The 18,536-nt window shown below is 46.5% G+C and overlaps 1 long non-coding RNA gene across 1 annotated transcript; it reads right to left on the reverse strand.

Annotated features, from left to right (window-relative positions):
* Positions 1–12,711: 12,711 nt before the first annotated feature.
* On the reverse strand, positions 12,712–16,928 carry LOC115088490. The gene is made up of 3 exons (XR_003855791.1): positions 16,546–16,928; positions 15,235–15,324; positions 12,712–14,454 (listed from the first exon to the last, which is right to left on the reverse strand). It is a non-coding gene; the product is annotated as an uncharacterized LOC115088490 (long non-coding RNA).
* Between the last annotated feature and the right edge of the window lie 1,608 nt (positions 16,929–18,536).

Genomic DNA, 18,536 nt, shown 5'->3' on the forward strand with positions numbered 1-18,536 from the left:
GTGGACATAATGTAAGGATGTAGGGATCTCCAGAAGGTGTGGACCAAAGCCTTAGAAACAGGTCCTAATGTTTCTGTTCGCATGTGTTCGCATGGGCCTGGAAACACTCCTCTTTTCTAATTTTCAAGTTATATTGGGTAGTATACCTGACACCTTAGGTGAGGTTCTTATCTATGGCTCCTTTGAAAATTAGCTCTTCGAATGCTGATGGCGTTCATTCCCCAAAAAAGTGCAAAAAAAATATTGAATCTCTTTAAAAAAGCTGCCTCTCAAATAGTACTTTTGCAAGAGACACATTTGACATTGAAAGAACATCTCAAATGCAAAAGAGATTGGGTGAGTCAAATTATCTCTGCATCATATTCAGCTCATCAGCGTGGGATTCTAATTTTGATTCATAAGAATCTCCCATTCCAGATACAGAAAGTTATTGCTGACAAGGATGGTCACTATGGGCCGGATTTTAAAAGCCCTGCGCGCCAGCGCACCTATTTTGCATAGGCTGCCGGCGCGCGCACAGCCCCGGGACACGCGTAAGTCCCGGGGCTTCGTAAAAGGGGCGGGGGAAGGGGCGTGTCCGGGGTCAGGGGCGGTTCGGGCGGGACCAGGGGCGTGGCGCCGCCCCAGGGGCGGGGTCGAGGCCTCCAGACCAGCCCCTGAGTCGGGTGATGGTGCGCCAGCAGCCCGCTGGCGCGTGCTTTCAGCAGGCGTAAATCTGCCAACAAAGGTAGGGGGGGTTAGATAGGGCTGGGGGGGTGGAAAGAAAGTTCCCTCCGAGGCCACTCCGATTTTGGAGTGGCCTTGGAGGGAACAGGCAGCACGCGCCGGGCTCGGCACGCGCAAGTTGCACAAATGTGCACCCCCTTGTGCGCGCCAACCCTGGATTTTATAAGATACGCGCGGATACGCGCGTATCTTATAAAATCCAGCGTACTTTTGTTCGCGCCTGGTGCACGAACAAAAATACGCGCTTGCGTAAATTTATAAAATCTACCCCTATGTGTTTGCGGCTGGATCTTTATATAATCAGAAATATCTAGTGTGCAATATATATGCATCAAATGTCTATAGCCATGCTTTTTTCTCAGAACTAGTGTCCATTACTAGTAAATTATTAGACCGTGGGCCGGATTTTAAAAGCCCTGCACGCGTAAATCCGGCCGGATTTACGCGCGCAGGGCACTCGCGCGCCGGCGCGCCTATTTTGCATAGGCCACCGGCGCGCGCGCAGCCCCGGGACACGCATAAGTCCCTGGGCTTCGTAAAAGGGGCGGGAGGGGGCATGTCCGGGGGCGTGTCCGGGGGTCAGGGGGCGGTTCGGGGCGGGACCGGGGGTGTGGTCGAGGCCTCCGGACCAGCCCCCCGGTCGGGTGATGGTACGCCATCACCCGACCCGGGGGCAGATTTACGCCTGCTTTCGGCAGGCGTAAATCTGCCAACAAAGGTGGGGGGTTTAGATAGGGCCAGGGGGTGGGTTAGGTAGGGGAAGGTGAGGGGAGGCAGAAGGAAAGTTCCCTCCGAGGCCGCTCCGAAATCAGAGCGGCCTCGGAGGGAACAGACAGCTCGCGCCGGGCTCGGCGCACGCAGGTTGCACAAATGTGCACCCCCTTGCACGCGCCGACCCCAGATTTTATGAGATACGCGCAGCTACGCGTGTATCTTATAAAATCCAGCGTACTTTTGTTCGCGCCTGGTGCACGAACAAAAGTACGCGCGCGCGTAAATTTATAAAATCTACCCCCATGCTTTGATATTGGGTGGTGACTTTAATGTGGTGTCAGACCCAAATATTGTTGCAAAGCCCAGTGGGTAAAGGAATGGGAATTTCTTTTTTATTTAAAAAACTGCAGCTCCTGGTGGGTTTTGAACCCGGATGAGGTAGATTTTACTTTTTACTCAGTGCCTCATAGAGCATATTCCAGGCTGGATTATTTTCTTATTTCAACTTTCCTTTTTTCTAGGATTAAGGTGGCCAAGATTGGGGCGATGACCATTTCTGATCATACTAATATTACCATGGAACTAGACTTGTTACAGAAGACAACATTGCCTAGGTGGCATTTCCTTTTTTTTTTGTATCAAGATGACGCTTTTAAGGAATTTTTGAAAGTCAAATGACAACAATACTAAGATGAAAATATGACCCCTGAGATTTCATCGCAGGTACTGTGGGAGGTGGATAAATCTGTACTTCGAGGTAAGATTCTCTCCTATATGAGTCACAGGAATAAAACCAGTGATGCTCTCATAATGCAACTTACACAACAATTGGCTTCCCTTAGAAAGCGTCACATTCAGTCAGGCTCGGAATCAGACAGACTAAGGGTGTCATTTTTCAAATCACGTTAGGGCCTTATCTTGGGCATTAGGGCTCAAATGCCATAACGTATGAGATAAATAATGCATTGCGAGATGAGTATGCAAATTTGAAAATTTAAGTCAAGTGGGAGGAGTTTATGAAAATGAGGTGCTCTTAATGTTGTGTGTGGTAATGTAACGCATGCTATTATGGGATTTAATGCCGGAAATAACTATATCTTTTTTCCTGGAGTTATGCCTGCAATAGCTGTGTGTTATGGCTGAACCAGGAATGTGATAAATATTACAAATCCTGTTGTGGGCAGAGACAGGGGAGAAAGAGAGAGAGAGAGAGAGAGCCTCTAGGGAGGCATACATATTAGTCAACATTTTATACCACTTTAAGAGGGGGGCATTCTGAACTTGGGGTGAAGTTTTGGTGGTGTGCTAGATTCTAGGGGGCAGTTTTACATGCACAGTCTGAAATACAAACAGCATTGTTACCATCAGTAAAGATTTTATGTGATTTGGAGTGATGAACATAAGAACATAAGAAAGAACATAAGAAATTGCCATGCTGGGTCAGACCAAGGGTCCATCAAGCCCAGCATCCTGTTTCCAACAGAGGCCAAACCAGGCCACAAGAACTTGTCAATTAGATATAAAAAGATGAGATTTGTACAATGTACACTCGACCTAGCTTGATGCACTCTCTACCTAGCTGCTATCAAGCTAGGTCGAGAGTACACTGTACAAATCTCATCTTTTTATACCTTTCATCACTCCTGTTAATTGGTCTTCTTAAATAAAACAATCTAGGCAGCATTTAGTAAAAGAAAAATAAACTTTATTCACAGGAGGAGTAAAGGAGCTAATGTAAAATAGCTCAGAAAGATAAACAGTTTCTGAGGAACAGAAATCTAATCTGCTAGCCACCATAAATTAGCTGAAGTAGATGTCAGGAGCTAATATAAAACTCCAAATCACATAAAATCTTCACTGATGACTACTGTGCTGTTTGTACTTCTGACTGTGCATGTAAAACTTCCCCCTAAAACCTAGGCCCACTACCAAATCCTTACCCTGAATTATTAGTTGCCCCTCTTACAGTGGTATAAATAGTTTACTTATATGAGAGCCTTATAAATGCCAATTTTATAACAAGGCTAACAAGTTAATGAGATTACTAAAAAGTTCTCAATCAAAATTTTACGTAACCAATATGGTAGATCAAAATGCAAAAACTGTTAGGAATGCTAAGCAAATCCTAGAGATTTTCATAATTTATTATCGATCATTATTAGGGGGAAAACCAGTGCAGAAAGATAATTGCATGGCTTTTTTTGAGAATATGGTGTTGCCTGGTTTATCTGATTCTCAAATTTTACACTTAAATAGTCCACTGAATGTGATAGAAATTGATTCTGCCATTAAACAATTGAAACTAGAGCAGACGCCAGGACTTGATGGGTATAGTCCAGAATTTTATAAGATCTTAAGACCAGCCTTAGTGCACCCATTATTGCACTATTACAATGGAGCCTTGTTAGCTGGTGCTCTTTCAGGAGAAGCCAATCAGGTGCTAATTACAGTATTTCTTAAGAAGGGTAAGAATGTGTCAAAACCAGAAAGTTATTGTTCTACCTCACTGTTAAATGTGGATCTTAAGCTTTTGGCATCTATCTTAGCGAAAAGACTTAGCTTGGTAGTCCTTGATTTAGTCTGTCCTGACCAAATGGTATTTGTCAGAGGGAGGCATGGTATATATAATGTCCATAAATTAATTCATATGTTATGGTCTTCTGCATCTGGTGACAATGATAAGTTGATTATCAGCTTAGATGCTGAAAAAGCCTTTGATAAAGTACAATGGTATTACCGTATTTATTTTGGGTTTTGGAGTGATATGTTATTCAATGAGCTTTTTTGAGATAGTTTAGAGTATTATAGGTGAATCCAACTGCCAGAATTACTGTAAATGGCCTTATCTCAGATGCCTTTAAACTACAGGGGGGACTTATCAGGGCTGTCCTCTTTCACCCCTATTATTTGTATTATTGGTAGAACTGTTGGCCCAAAAACTTCACAAGTGTCCTGAATTTCATGGGTTTCAGTTTGGGCAATATGAGAAAAAAAACTGTTTATTTGCAGACAATGTTCTTCTTTTTGTTTCAGAACTGGTATCTTCTCTACCCGATATTATGCAGATCTCTCAAGATTTCGGTGTGTTTATGGAGCTGACCATCAATTATACCACGTCAGAAGCCTTAGAATGGCCACAGCCTCTTCAATAATCCTGGCCTGGGGTGTTTCCTTTGAAATGGGTTACATTGAGTTTTACATATCTAGGATTAAAGTTTTCTTCTGACTATTATCAGATTTACCTCCTCAATATACTACCATTTTTGGAGTTGCTCCAGGTGACTCTGCAATCATGGATTCCTCTTCATTTATCACTATTTGGAAGGGCTGCATTGTTTATGTTATGCCCGTCGGTTGCAGTCGGCTGTGACCGCTATTGCTCACTGTAGACTTGCGGCCTCTGCCAGCTATCGCTGGCCTGCCTGCCCCTGTTCCTGGGCCTCCCTGGACGGCGTGGACATTGCCGACCGCCATCTTGCCCTCGGAGTTCCTTAGGCTGGTGCACGCACTCTTGGGCCAGTCTTATGCATGTCATGGCGGGAACCTCGGGGACGTCGCCCCGGATGACGTCATTCATCATTGGCTCTTAAGCTGGCTGGCCCTGCCTGCCTACAACTTGCCAACAAGTTCCCTCATTGCTGAATCCGCTTTGCTCACTATGGACTTCCCGTTCCAGCTCCTGCTTCCTCGGCGTGAGATAGCTTGGGTACCCGCTCCTCGGGGGCCCTTTCCTCGTCTCTGGCTATCCGCTCCTCAGAGGGCCTTTCGCCTAGGTCCGCTGCCTGCCCCACTCCCCGGGATTGCCTCTGGAACCATCGCTACTTCTACAGTGAGTACTCCGCTTGAGGACCATTACCATATCATCTCTACTGTGGAATCCTTATCGGTGTACCCCGCTCTGTGGACCACTACCGTATCATCTCTACTGAGGAACCTCATCGTGTACCCTACTCTGCGGACCACTGCCGTATCATCTCTACTGAGGAATCCTCATCATTGTACCCTGCTCTGCTGACCCTTGCCACATCATCTCTACCGAGGAACTCTCATCGATGTACCCCGCTCTGCGGACCATTGCCCTATCATCTCTACAGAAGAATCCATGGCACCTCTGTGTCTGTGTCACTTTCCTGATATACTCCCTGCTCCGCGGGCAGTGTTGCTCTATTTTGCTAATAAAGAATCAAGGACTGCTGAGCTGTATCTGATGTCAGTGCCCAGCATTGATGCTCCATGGCTCCACCCTTTGGGGCCACCCTCTCTAGCTCCTTCTGTCCTTCTTGCTCGCTCTCTCTCCAGTACTCACTGTTCTATGCACCCAGCAGCTGAGACCTCGCCTCCTGACAGTGAGACTCATGGGGCTCCTCCCCGTGGGCGGTACCATCTCTCACCTCGGCCCAGGGCCCACATACCCACAAATCCTAACAGATTGCCAAGTCCATGGACCCGGCACAGGTCTCGGCGCTTCAGGCCATCCCTGGCCTGGCCCAACAAATTACAGAACAGCAAACGATTCTGGAGATTTTGGCTAGCACCATAAATCAATTAAGCAATCAGCTGGACTCCGCCTCGACACCTGCCAAGCCCAGCTTCACATGCATCACCATTCTGGCCTATAGTGCTCTTGCCAGCATCCCCTTGTTTCGCAGGTAACCCCTTGTTGTGTAGGGGTTTCTTGAACCAGTGCAACATGCACTTTCTTTACAATCTACATATTTCCCTGATGTGGTGTCCAAGACAACATACATCTTGTCCCTTCTGGTGGAAAGGCATTGGCCTGGGCATCAATCCTTTGAGTGCGAATAGATCCGATCCTCCACAACCTGCCAGGCTTCCTTGCCCTATTTTGCTCTGTATTCAATGACCCAGGTCGAAAGGCCATCTCCAGGCCTACGCTCCTTCATTTGCAACAAGGTTCCAGATCTCTAACCGACTATGTCATCGAGTTTAGGACTCTCTCGTCTGAATTACACTGGGACCTGGGCTGCCTGCATGCTATATTCCTCAAAGGTCTGAGCCCATGAATCAAGAACGAATTAGCAGCATGAGAACTTCCTGAGGCGTTGGATTCTCTTATAGACCTCGCAGGTCGCATTGACCGCCATCTTCATGAGTGTTCACACGAGGCCAGAGGACCCAAGAGGATGACTTCAGGTGCTCCACTCAATCGTCCGATGTCGTCCACTCAGATCACTGCTACTCAAAGCACCGAGGAAGAGGAACCGATGCAAATGGGCCGTAATCATCTATCCTCAAAGATTTGGTCTTTGTAAATACTGTGGTCAACCGGGTCATGTGGTACCCTCCTGTCCACTCTGTCCGGGAAACTTCCAGGCCTAGGTTCTGCCGAAGGACTTCTCCTAGGCCTGACCTCACCCTCTCCTCCATTAACTCTGCCTGTCTCCATTAATTCGGATGCTCAGGAATTTCACACCCTGGCACTGGTGAACTCCAGGGCCGGTGGAAATTTTATCCTAAGACAACTTGTGGAACACCTTCGGATTCCCATCATCCTTACGCCAACGCTATTACTGCTCTCCTTCATTCATGGCGAACCATTACCAGGAGAAGTTACTTTCTCCATGATCCCCATCTGACTCCACACTGGATCTCTGCACACAGAGACCATTTCCTTTCTGGTACTGGTATATACCCTGTGGTCCTTGGACTGCCGTGGTTGAAACTACACACTCCACAATTCGATTGGAGCATTCTACAATTGTCCCAATGGGGCAACTCCTGCCATAAAAAGTGCTTGGAGGTCGTGTCCCCAATACCTTGCCTAGCCACTACAACGTCCCTTCCTGGTCTCCAACTACAGTACTCCTCCTTCGCGGATGTGTTTTCGAAGAAAGCCTCGGACACCCTACCTCCTCACTGCTCATTTGATTGTGCTATAAACTTATTGCCTAACACTGATCCTCCCCGAGCAAGGGTCTACCCACTTTCACTAACAGAGACAAAGGCCATGTCTGAATATATACAAGAAAATGTTGCAAAAGGCTTCATTCGGCCTTCCAAATCTCCCGCTAGAGCAGGATTCTTTTTTATGGGGAAAAAGCCGTGCATAGATTACCGTGCTTAAACGAGATTACCCTGAAGGCTGTTACCCCTTACCATTAATCTCTGAACTTTTTGACAGGCTCCAGGGGGCCAAGACCGCATTTAACACCCGTGACAGCCATTTTGAATACCTGGTAATGCCGTTTGTCCTCTGCAACGCTCCAGCGGTGTTTCAGAATACGATGAACGAGATCTTCAGAGACATGCTCTCCAGTTGCATCGTGGTCTATCTGGTCGACATCCTGGTATTTTCACAACACCTCCAGAGCCAGCACCAGGATGTCGCCAACATCTTGCAATGCTTAAGGGACCACCAGTTATATGCCAAGCTGGAGAAATGCTCTTTCGACCAGGAATCTGTCCCTTTTCTTGGCTATGTTGTTCATATGGGTAGTGTGAGTGTTGGTTTGTTACAGTCCTGTTACTACATAAGGACATAAAACATGCCATATTGGGTCAGACCAAGGGTCCTTCAAGCCCAGTATCCTGTTTCCAAGTGATGAATCCAAGTCACAAGAACTTGGCAAGTACCCAAACATTAAATAGATCCCAAGCTACTATTCCTTATTGATTAATAGCAGTTAATGGTCTTCTCCTCTAGGAACTTATCCAAACCTTTTTTAAACCCAGTTACACTAACTGCCATAATCACATCCTCTGGCAATGAATTCCAGAGCTTAATTATGCATTGAGTGAAAATGAATTTTCTCTGATTTGTTTTAAATGGGCTACTAGCTAATTGCTGTAGCAGTTTTTGTTCTGATAAATCAAATGGTTAATGTGCTGATCTTTTGTTTGTCTATTGTACAATTGAAATGTTGTCATTGTAACCTGTGCATTACTGTAATAAAGATATGTTTAAAAAATGCAGTTTCTTGGCAGATGAATTTGATGATCAGAAATATGATCCATCTCCCTTGAATGTCCCACCACCACCTTAAATGTAACATAGCCAAGGCAGAACTTGTCTTCCCCAAAACCATCTTCCTTCTTTTTCTTTCTCTGTGGATGGAACTCTCATCCTCCCAGTTCTCTCAGCTTATAACCTAGAGTCATCTTTGATGCCTCACTCTCCTTTTCTATGGACATCCAAAACCCTGCTAAAGCATGTTTTTTCTTTCTGAGCATACTACCAAAATGCTTATCCACTGTCTTATCACCTCCAGCTTAAACTACTGCAACTTATTGTTTGCTAGCATCTCACTGAACCGACTTTCTCCACTGCAATCTAGTCAAAATGTTGCTGCACAATTTATCTTCAACATTGCTATGTCAATGTAAAACTCTTCTCAAGTTGCTACATTGGCTCCCTGTCCACTTTCACATAAAGTTCAAGCTTCTCTTACTCGCCTGTAATGAGAAACTCTTCAGTTTCTCATTACCCAGCTTCTCTTCTGTCTCCCTATACCCTTCCTTAGGAACTCTATTCATCGGGCAAGTTGCTCCTATCTGTGCCCTTCTCCACCATTGCCAATTCCCCACCCTGTGCTTGCCACCTTGCTGTGCCTTTCGGAGAGTTAGTGTATCATGCTCTTTCTCTGGCCGTATTCAGATCCAGTTTAAAAATTCACCTCTCCAATAAATGCACCTCTCATAGACTCTTGTTTGTTATCTATGTTTGTCTTACTAGTTTGTACTCTCCATGGAACAGGGACGTTCTCTTATGTGTGTCTGTGCAGAGCTGGGTAGGACTAGTAGGGCTTTAAAAATGATAAATAGTAGTAGTAGTAGTAGATGACTCTTTCAATATGATTAAAACAGTAGGACTATCATAATATTTTAAGGAAAAACCAATAGTGTTTCCATGGATTTAAAGAAATAATACAGGGTGGCCCATGGAAAAGTAGCCCACATCCAATAGCAGTGCATTGGAGGCAGGCTTCTTTTCCATGGGCCACTCTGTACTATAATATTCATATAATGCAGTTAACAATTAAACAAATTCAATAAGATTTTGTTCTTATTTTATGTAATTATGGCAGAAATATTAGACAGTAACTTTTAAACAGGCATGCAGGTGCACATGTGCATGCGTTTGCCAGCTCACGCCCAGGGACACAGATATTTTATAACATACATGTGTACATGTGCACTTTATAAAACAGGCTGAATGCATGTGCATGTGCGTGCAGTTTTAAGTGGGTGCGCGCCTATTGCACGCAAATGCTGCTTCTACCACATAAATGGGGGGATTTTAGTAGACGCAAGAACCAAAGCAATTGCCCGTTTGTTACCAGTCAGCCCAGGGAAGGGATAGGACTTCCAAACTGGCCATCCATAGCAGAAGTAAAGTTACATAGAAGGGGACCCCAGCGTGTGCATGCGTGTGTAGGTATTTATGCGCTGGTTTCAAAGTGAAATCCAGGAACGCCCCTGCCCTGCCCAGACCACGCCCACACCCTGCCCCTTTTTTGAGATAACTTTTTTTTGTGTGCACGGGGGGAGATATATGTGTGTGTGCGGGCGCCTTTTAAAATCCGCTCGGCTCATGCTGGCCCAACATTTTTGCGTATCTCCCAGTTTTGGTGCACATGGGGCTTTTAAAAATTCACCTTTTAGTGATGTTTTTGAGAGGTCACCACCACCATTGTGAATTTAAGTAAACTGCGGTGATGCCGTTCTGACTGTCAGCACTCGTGCAGACATCACACTGATATACATGTGCAGCTCAAACACAACAGCTCTGCTAAAATGAAAAAAAAAAAAATAAGGGGGGGATCATAATAAAAGGTGCACACCTTTTATTCAAAACAAGTAAAAAAAAAATAATAATAATAACACTTCAAATGTTAGGAAAAGAAATAAAAACAACATAGGAATAAACCCAAGAAAGGAATCAATAGATCTAAAAAGAAGTAAAATGATATTCTAATCTAAAATCTGCTCCTTTTAATTTTGCTTTTTTGTAATCCGATCGCATTTCTTAAACTGAGAATTGTCTGCTATGCACTGCTGGAGCAGCAGGTAGGAGAACAGATCCATCGGCACTTTAACACTGTCTCATTCAGAATCCCAAGCATTTTCTTAAATAATGAAAGAACACATGACATGAGATGGAAATACTACATTTATGCAAGTCTTTTTTTTTTTTTTTCTAACAGCTCTCATCCTATAGGTTTTCTGGTCCTCATTAGCTGCCATTTATTTATTTATAATTGTTTGCAATAGAGGGTAATTACCTATTCCTGAATATCCAACATGAACCCCACCACTGCCTCCTTCCGAGCTAAAGAAACAAATACAGTATTACCCAGTCCTTTCATTTTCAGTGAGAGGAAAGTACTCTGGACTGTATGAAAACAGAGAATTACAATAAAGGACCAAGACCACAAGATGTACAGAAGTATAATAAGCTATATTTAAGCAAAAAAAAAAAAAATCACGTTATTTGCATACAGTTAAATATTTGGCATATGGTACAATAGTTTATGGCTCCCCTATGCAGAATGTTAAATGTGATATAAACTGTACAGAGAGCAGGCATGTGTTTAATGATTTTATCCTTTCTCGACAGTTCTCTGCCTCTGTCCCTGTCACTCTCCAGATGGATAGATAGACAGACAGACAAATTTCTCTCTTTACTACCAATGCAAGGATGACTGTCCTCTGTCTCTCAGGCTAAGAGTGGACTCTAGATTGGACCCCTGAGACAGTGGGGCTCTGCTGGCTCCTCTGGCATACACGCAGCCCCCTTCCCCATGTCAACATCTGTTCGCAGCAGGACAGCCCCCGCCCCCCCCCCTCCTTCGCGTTTCTTCTCCAGCTGTTTGGGCATGAGACATAATGTGAACCTCACAGACTAATCCCTTCAGCTAGGGGCAGCTTCTTCAACCCAGTTTAACAGAAAACGTCTTTACCTCCTGCTAAGCATGTCTTCCCTTTCTCTTTCAGGATCCGCTAAATATTGCAAAACGGCAATTTTTAGGGATATTAAAGCCAGAAAGGCATTCTACAGCTGAAATCATTCCGATTCGAGGGGGCGAGCGGGGGATCATCCAAACATGTTTGTCTTAATTATCCACTCAAACCTGGTCATAACCTGAGGCTAAATAAAGCTGAAGGGTACCTGGAATCTGTATTAAGTCAATATGTTCGTGAAACGTTTGTCCGAGTTGATCAGCAACTTTAGACCCAAACGGGAAATGGTTCACAGGAGAGCAGAATGTCCGAACGGTTGCCCTTCCCTCCCTCCACCCAGGCATCAGCCCTCAGAAGAGAGGGAAAAGGTCACCGGGCCGAGCCTTTCCCAGCTCATCCGTGCAAGTAGCCGGAAGAGTTTTCACCTCGGGTGGCAATTCTTGATGCCAACCGCAAAGGTTCACTTCTGTAAGCTTTACTAATAGGAATTTGCCCTCTTTTCTGCAGATCTCTCCATCCGATGTATTATATGCCCTCGTAAGGTTATTTGTTATTATCTCCTGAATCCCTCGTTTCTAATCTCAAACTTCTGTTGGGTTAACCTCGACCAAGGGACAGAATCCGCACTAAAGAATTTTAAATCTGAAAATCTTACTACATTATCTAACCAAAAACGCCTAATTAGCCATATGGCGAGCAACCTCAGTCAGTGGTTGTTTAAATAATATTCTGCGGAGGGGTGAGGGGGGGGGGGGGGGATTTTGAAAATCTTGTGAGCTTTTCCTTCAGATTCTTGCCGTGAGGTTTATTTTGGACACCCGCACGGTACTCGGGGAGTTGGCGGGGGATGGGGGGTGGGGGTGATAGAGAACCGGTTTCGGTGTCCAGCGCGGTGCGCACTGTTGGCCGGGTAAAACTGCCACCAAGCGATCTTTAAAGGAGCGCAAGTCCATTGTCGCCTTCCCGTAAGGTTTAAGGCGGGCGCTGCTGCCAAAATCCCGTGTGATATTACGCTGGTGTTTTGTTTCCTTAAACCGAACGGGAAGAGAAGCAGATTCTGCAGTGGTGGTGGTGGTGGGGGGGGGCGGATTGGAAACAAAGCGCCGATGTTCAAAGTCAAGCGCTTGTAGCGGTAACGCGAGGGCGCAGTGCACGCTCGGATTGCACTCCCGCAGGACGCAGCACCCCTACGGATCATCGCCCTTTCATCCGCAGCAGACGGTGCAGGACGCTCCGAGGCGGCGCCTTCAAACATCAAGAGGCGAAGCTCGAGATAGTTACCCTCCCCCTGCCCGGATCCCCTCCCGGGTCGCTTTTCTCGGGCGGCCCCACCCTGCTTTGAGCCGTGCAATAGAGCAGTTTACGGCTGGCATTCTCCACCCTCCACCCCAGGGTACAGGTGCCCCGCACATTCAGTCATTCTGCTTTGCTACGAACAAGCGTTGTAAATCATTGCCCAGGAGTCTGATGTGTATTTATTTTATTTAACAGCTTTTTTTTATACTGATATTTGTGGGTACATCATATCGGTATAGTTAAATGGTATCGGACCAAGTGATATGTGATATAAATGAAGGAGCCCTCTAACACAAAAGTCTTATAGATAATCTCACATATTTTTAAAGGGATGAAAAAAGCCAATTCATAGATTCTTAGCCCACTCTACCTCGTTTGGATTCATAAGGGAAGGCGTTTTTCTAATCGTAATTGGCAAGAAGCATCCCAAAATGTGTAATGTTATATCTTCGTGGATTTTATGCAATTTTTATGTACGCCGGTGAATGAAAAACAAATATTACTCTCCAAGTGGCATTTCAGTCCCACACCGCACTATAGTGTCCCACATGTTTACAAAATATTGCAAACTTGTGCATCGCACCAGTGTTCTTTTAACAACAAACTTCTCCACAAACATCCCTAGGAAGGCCTTCCTTTGGCCTGGTCGGGCTAGGTGAAAGTTTACAAGAGTGAGAAAGAAGGGAAAGCAAATAACGCCCTACTACATGAACACATCTGCATTCCCCGCGGGCATTTCCGTATTTCCGTCACCCCCCAAGATATAGTTAACTGCTAAAATCCAGCCCCCTTCCTTGCTGGGGAACAGCTCGGTGCCCCCTCCTTGGGAAAGCTTTTCTCCCCTTCTGTACCTATAGCAGGAGGAAGAAATGGTCCAGAAATAAGGGGCTAATTACCCCAATGGCCTGTAAGAAGCCAGTGAGAAAGGGGATAGCAAATACGGCGCCTGGAGGCGTTCATAACTGATGTAAATAGAGATGGACTCTTTCACGTCTTAAAAATAAGGGGTAAACAAACAAGTGGCGGGTGAGACCTCTTTATTGGACTCACTGCTGCAGGCAGACAGACAGACGCATGGGGACCCCCCTGATCCTTGCTACTGGCTGCCTACACCGGCTCCCACATTACAAACCTCCTTACATTTAGATCCTCCCTGCCCGTTGGGAGCGGACCGCAGAGAGCGTTCCGAAAATGTGCGCCCCCCAACACTGCTTCAAGGCTACCTCTGCTCTATGAGATTCCTCTAGCAAACATTTGTTCTCACTCCGGCATATCAAGCCCCAGTTGCACTTTTTTTTTTCCCTCTTTTATAAGATACAGAAGGTGAATAATGGAAGCCTTTTGCTAATAGTTTATGAGCCATGAGATTAGAAATGTATCTGGAGAGACCAGAGCAGCCAGACTAAGATCACTTGACAGATTATCAGGTCTTGGCAGGGTTGAAGGGGAGAAGGAAGGCGGAGGGGGGGGGGGGGGGAGGGAAATGGGGAAGGAGGAGACTCAGAACAAAAGCCTCCAAATGTCAGAGGAGAGGGAAGCGAAGGTCTCTGCCATAGCCCCAAATCTGCAACACCGCTATTTTCCTGCAGTCGCAATGGCAAAACGAAATTATTCCAGTCAGACGTAAACTACTGAAGACGAGTTATTATTTTAGAAAATATAGAAAATATAATATTTGTTTGCCAGAAGAACTGTTTTAAGTTACAATGGACCGCAGCCGATGCTGCACAGGGAGCTCCTTTCAGACGGCTGCATGTCGGCAGTTTCCAGTGAGACAATGCTGGACGCCTCCCCCTGCTGCGAACACAAACCAAAAAAAACAAACGGTCAGCCGAAAGGGTGCAAGGGCCGTGCGCGCAATCTTTAGAGAGCCGGGGGTTCGGCCTGGAGCCCCGCAGAAAAAACCGGGCAGGGCCGGAAATGCCAGAAAGCGGTGGGCTCAGGCCATCCCCAAACCCGCCAGCACGGCTCGGCCTATTAAGACCTTGGCGAGGCGAAGGCGCGCTATGGCTGGAGGGACGGCCTCGGCGTTGCGCGGGAGTTTATTTTCCGGGCGTCGCCATAGCTGCTCTCCCCACCGCGGCTCTGGCTCTCGCTCTGGGCCTCGCCGTGGAGCTGCTCGCCTGTTCGCCACAGGGCCGGCGGCTGCTGGCTGGTGGGTTTTTAACCAGGCTTTAATGCTCTCAAATGACCACATCTCCCCATAAATACAAGTGTTAAGTACATTTGGGTTTTCTTTTTCTTTCTGTGGATTTGTTTTTTTTTTTATGCCTTTTTCTCTAGGACGCAGGGTAAAGAGTCAGAGACCCCAGATTGCAGGTTCAGAGTCAAGAGTTGTGAATGAAATAAGACGGATCCTTTCGTGAAACCAGCTAGACGGTTTTATGGACGGAAACTGGAAAGGGGGTGGAGGGGAGATGGTTGTGCCGGGACCCCTTTTTAGGGAAAGAGAGGATCCCCGGCCCCACCACGACTTCATGAAAGTTTTAAGCTCCTTTCAGCGAAGCCGGGGCCCTGGGGGTCCAGCACCTCTCTGGCATGCACGGCACACACTCACCACTTTCGTAAGGAATTTACCTTGACTTGCAGACGCAAACTAACGGCCCCGCGCTGGCTCCTCTGGGCATTCTCGCTGGAAGCGAGACGCGGAGCTGTGCTGGATCCCATCTAAGGGAAAGAGAAAGAGCAGGAAGAGAAGCCTGCAGTTTTATCGAGGAGGCACTGAAACGGGTGGTGGGGGGGGGGGGGCGCAGTATTTCTCAGAATACCCAAGAAGGCCCGTAGACGAGAATGAGCAGAAAAAAAAAAGACAAAGGAAAAGAAAAAGAAAACAAAATCAAGCTCTGCAAATCCCGTTGAATTTATGGTTTCTGTGATTTGTTGTTAAGAGGTGGAGCAGTTTCATTAACTAGGACGTGGTAGGGACAAACACTCATTCCAGGAATCAGATATCCTAAACTGGCCAGATGGGGAAACTTGCCAAATCATTAAATACAGAGGTTTATTTCCAGAGTGATTTTCCGCCCCTCTCGTCTCTCCCTCCCCGACCTGGGCTTAGATTACGGTGACAATTGTACTCAACCGTGACCCTCTCTGCCCGTCCTGCCGCCCAGCACTTCACGTTCCGGGCGGACGATTTGTTAACATTTAACCCTTGCCGTTACTCCACCCACCCACCCTCCCGCCAGCACCTAGGATCAGCCCAGGTTACATTCTCCCTCCTCGGTCTGGAGACCCTGCAGCTGGAGAAAGGAGTCCAGCCTGAGAGCAGCCGTTCACTGGTGCTTAAAGGCACGGCCACGGTGCACGATCGCGCCTGCCTGCGAGATGGCGATGCAGGACCTCATCGCATCACTTAACGTACATAATGACAGTACACGGAACGCATGCCCGCGGTACATGAACCCTTACAGAGACGTAAAGCTCATGCATGTGGAGGCTAACAGATACATGAACATTCCCACGCGTCTGCACACCCGCGTTCCCTTACAGGCAGTGTACACGCGCAGGCAGCCATGGGGTGCACGCGTACACAACCGTGCGTAGAGCCGGCGCGTACGCCCAGCGCGCAATCCCTCGGTTCCAAAATCTAAGGCTGAAATCCCAACCCGCATCGGCTCGGCTCCTCGCTTTTCTCTCTCTCTCTCTCTCTCTCTCTCTCTCTGTCTAACTGTGCCCTCGTTGTTTCAGGAACAACAACAAAAAGCAAACAGTGAAAGCAGGTTTCTCAGCGCACCCAACTTTAGCTCCGACTCCTACCTGGGGGGGCTAATGGTCGGCTCAAGGAAGGGGGGGAGGGGGGCTCCCACGCAAAATTACGCATTCTTCTCTCATTTGTTAGCTGATTCCATCAAAAAAGTTAGCTATTTATAGGTTACAGGCACCAACCTGAAGTAATACAAACCCTCCCGTGTTGTTGAAGTTACAAAGTGACCGCTACCCGCAGCATTTGATCATCTGCCACCGAGGAAGATCTCCAGCCGAGAGCCCATTAATTTCTAGCCGATCTGACATCCGGCCATGTGAGTACTTGAAAGATCACCTTTATCCCGCAGGGCAGGGAGCCGAGATAGGGGAAGGAAGGAGGCTTCTCCGCTCCCCCTCGCTGCACACACACACACAGGCACACACACACACACACACCCCGCCTGGCAGGGCGGGCATCGGGGCTGGAAATCGCAGGGGACGGGAGGCTGGCAGGTCACAGGCTGAAGCTGCTCGGTCTCCTGGGTGCGGGAGGCAGCGCGTCTCTCTCTGCCTGTCACATGCTGCCGAGGAGAGAGAGAGAGGGGCAGGCAGAGAGAAGGCGAGGGCAGGGGCGACCTCCCGCTCCCGCGCGAGCGGAGAGGAAAAGCCGCGCGCCCGTCCCGCACATGTGAAGCGAGTTGTACTAAGAATGCACTTTAGAGCGCACACCGGGGGGGGGACCGGCAGGAGTAAGCGGGACCGAGAAAATCGCAGGAGAACAGATTCGTCGACTTTTCCCATTTGATTTGCTCTAGAATCTGTTCCAAAAAAAAAAAATGCATTTTTTTTCTCTAAATTAAATTGCATAGCAATTTGCTAAATGATATTTTTGCACAAATATCAGCTACAAATGTCTCATTTGAGTTCTTAAAAATGTACTTTAGCTTTCTTTGGAAGCCTATGAAAACAAGACACAAAATGCAAAGCGTAATATAAAATTAAACTATATATATATATACACACACACACTTGTACCTAACTAGTCTTTCTCCCAAACAGTACAATATATACAAGAAAATGAGCCAAAAGACAACTAGTGATTTTAATGTAAAAGTTGGGCATTTTTTCTTTAGAAAAATTGCTGGAAGTGATTGGAGTGCTAGATTTTTTTTTTTTAAGTGCTTTTCCCCCCCAAACTTGGAAGCGTGCTATTCTCATGCAATAGCAAATCATTGAAATAGTGTTCCCAGACGATCTGCATTTCAAACAAACGAGCCTGTTCATATGTCCTTCTCTGTTGCATACTTTTGTGAACTGCCACACTTATTTATCCCCCCGGGTAGAGCGAGAACAGAACTGCTCCCCCGGGAGCCAGGTAAGTGAGCAGCGGCTGTGCACGATCAGTGCATCTGCTTCTGGCCTCTGTTTGTTTCACCTGAAGGTGATCTCTCCTTCATACACACAGTCACTTGGAGTTTGCATTCTCCCGAATGCTGCTGATTTCCGGGGGTGAGGGGTAATAAATGCAGTGATCTTCCGAAAAGCATATTTTCCATTTACTGAGTAGCTGTCAGAAAAAAAAAAAAAAGGACCCCAGATGAACTGGTGAAGGTATGGGAGAGGGCCCACGGTCTGTAGTAAGTAGTGGAGGGTTTCCCCTGAGGCTGGACTCTTAATTTCCGGCCATTCCTGTCCTGTCCTGTCCTTAGTTATCGCTTTCTGTAGGCTACAACAGTGCTCCTCCGTCTACGGGCAAAGGTTTTCAGGGGAAATCTTCATCATTATTCATTTATAAAAAGAGGTGGTTTTTTTTTCTCATAAGCTGAACAATGGAGGCAAACCCCCTCATAGAAGGGGGGGGGGGGTTTCTAAGTGTCCACAGCCAGCAGGGGCACAGCCCCGAGGTTAGGATTCAAATCACACGCGTGTAGAACAATTTGCAGACCCAAGAAAATTCCAGAACATCCATTTAAAAATCAATATGGGCCCCTTTTATTTTATTTTATTTTATTTTAAATACTTCTTCTAGTCTATCTCCATTGCAAAACTTCCAAAAACACAATCTTCATCTCTTGATATAGGCTCGCACGTAAAAAAAAAAAAAAGGTATATTCACATATTGGTAGGTCTGAAGCGGCTGAAATGGCTTGCTTCGGGTCTTTTCATTCCTTTTAATTAGACTTTCTAAAGCA

Source organism: Rhinatrema bivittatum, chromosome 3 (genome assembly GCF_901001135.1).
Source record: "Rhinatrema bivittatum chromosome 3, aRhiBiv1.1, whole genome shotgun sequence".
NCBI classification, from domain to species: Eukaryota; Metazoa; Chordata; class Amphibia; order Gymnophiona; family Rhinatrematidae; genus Rhinatrema; species Rhinatrema bivittatum.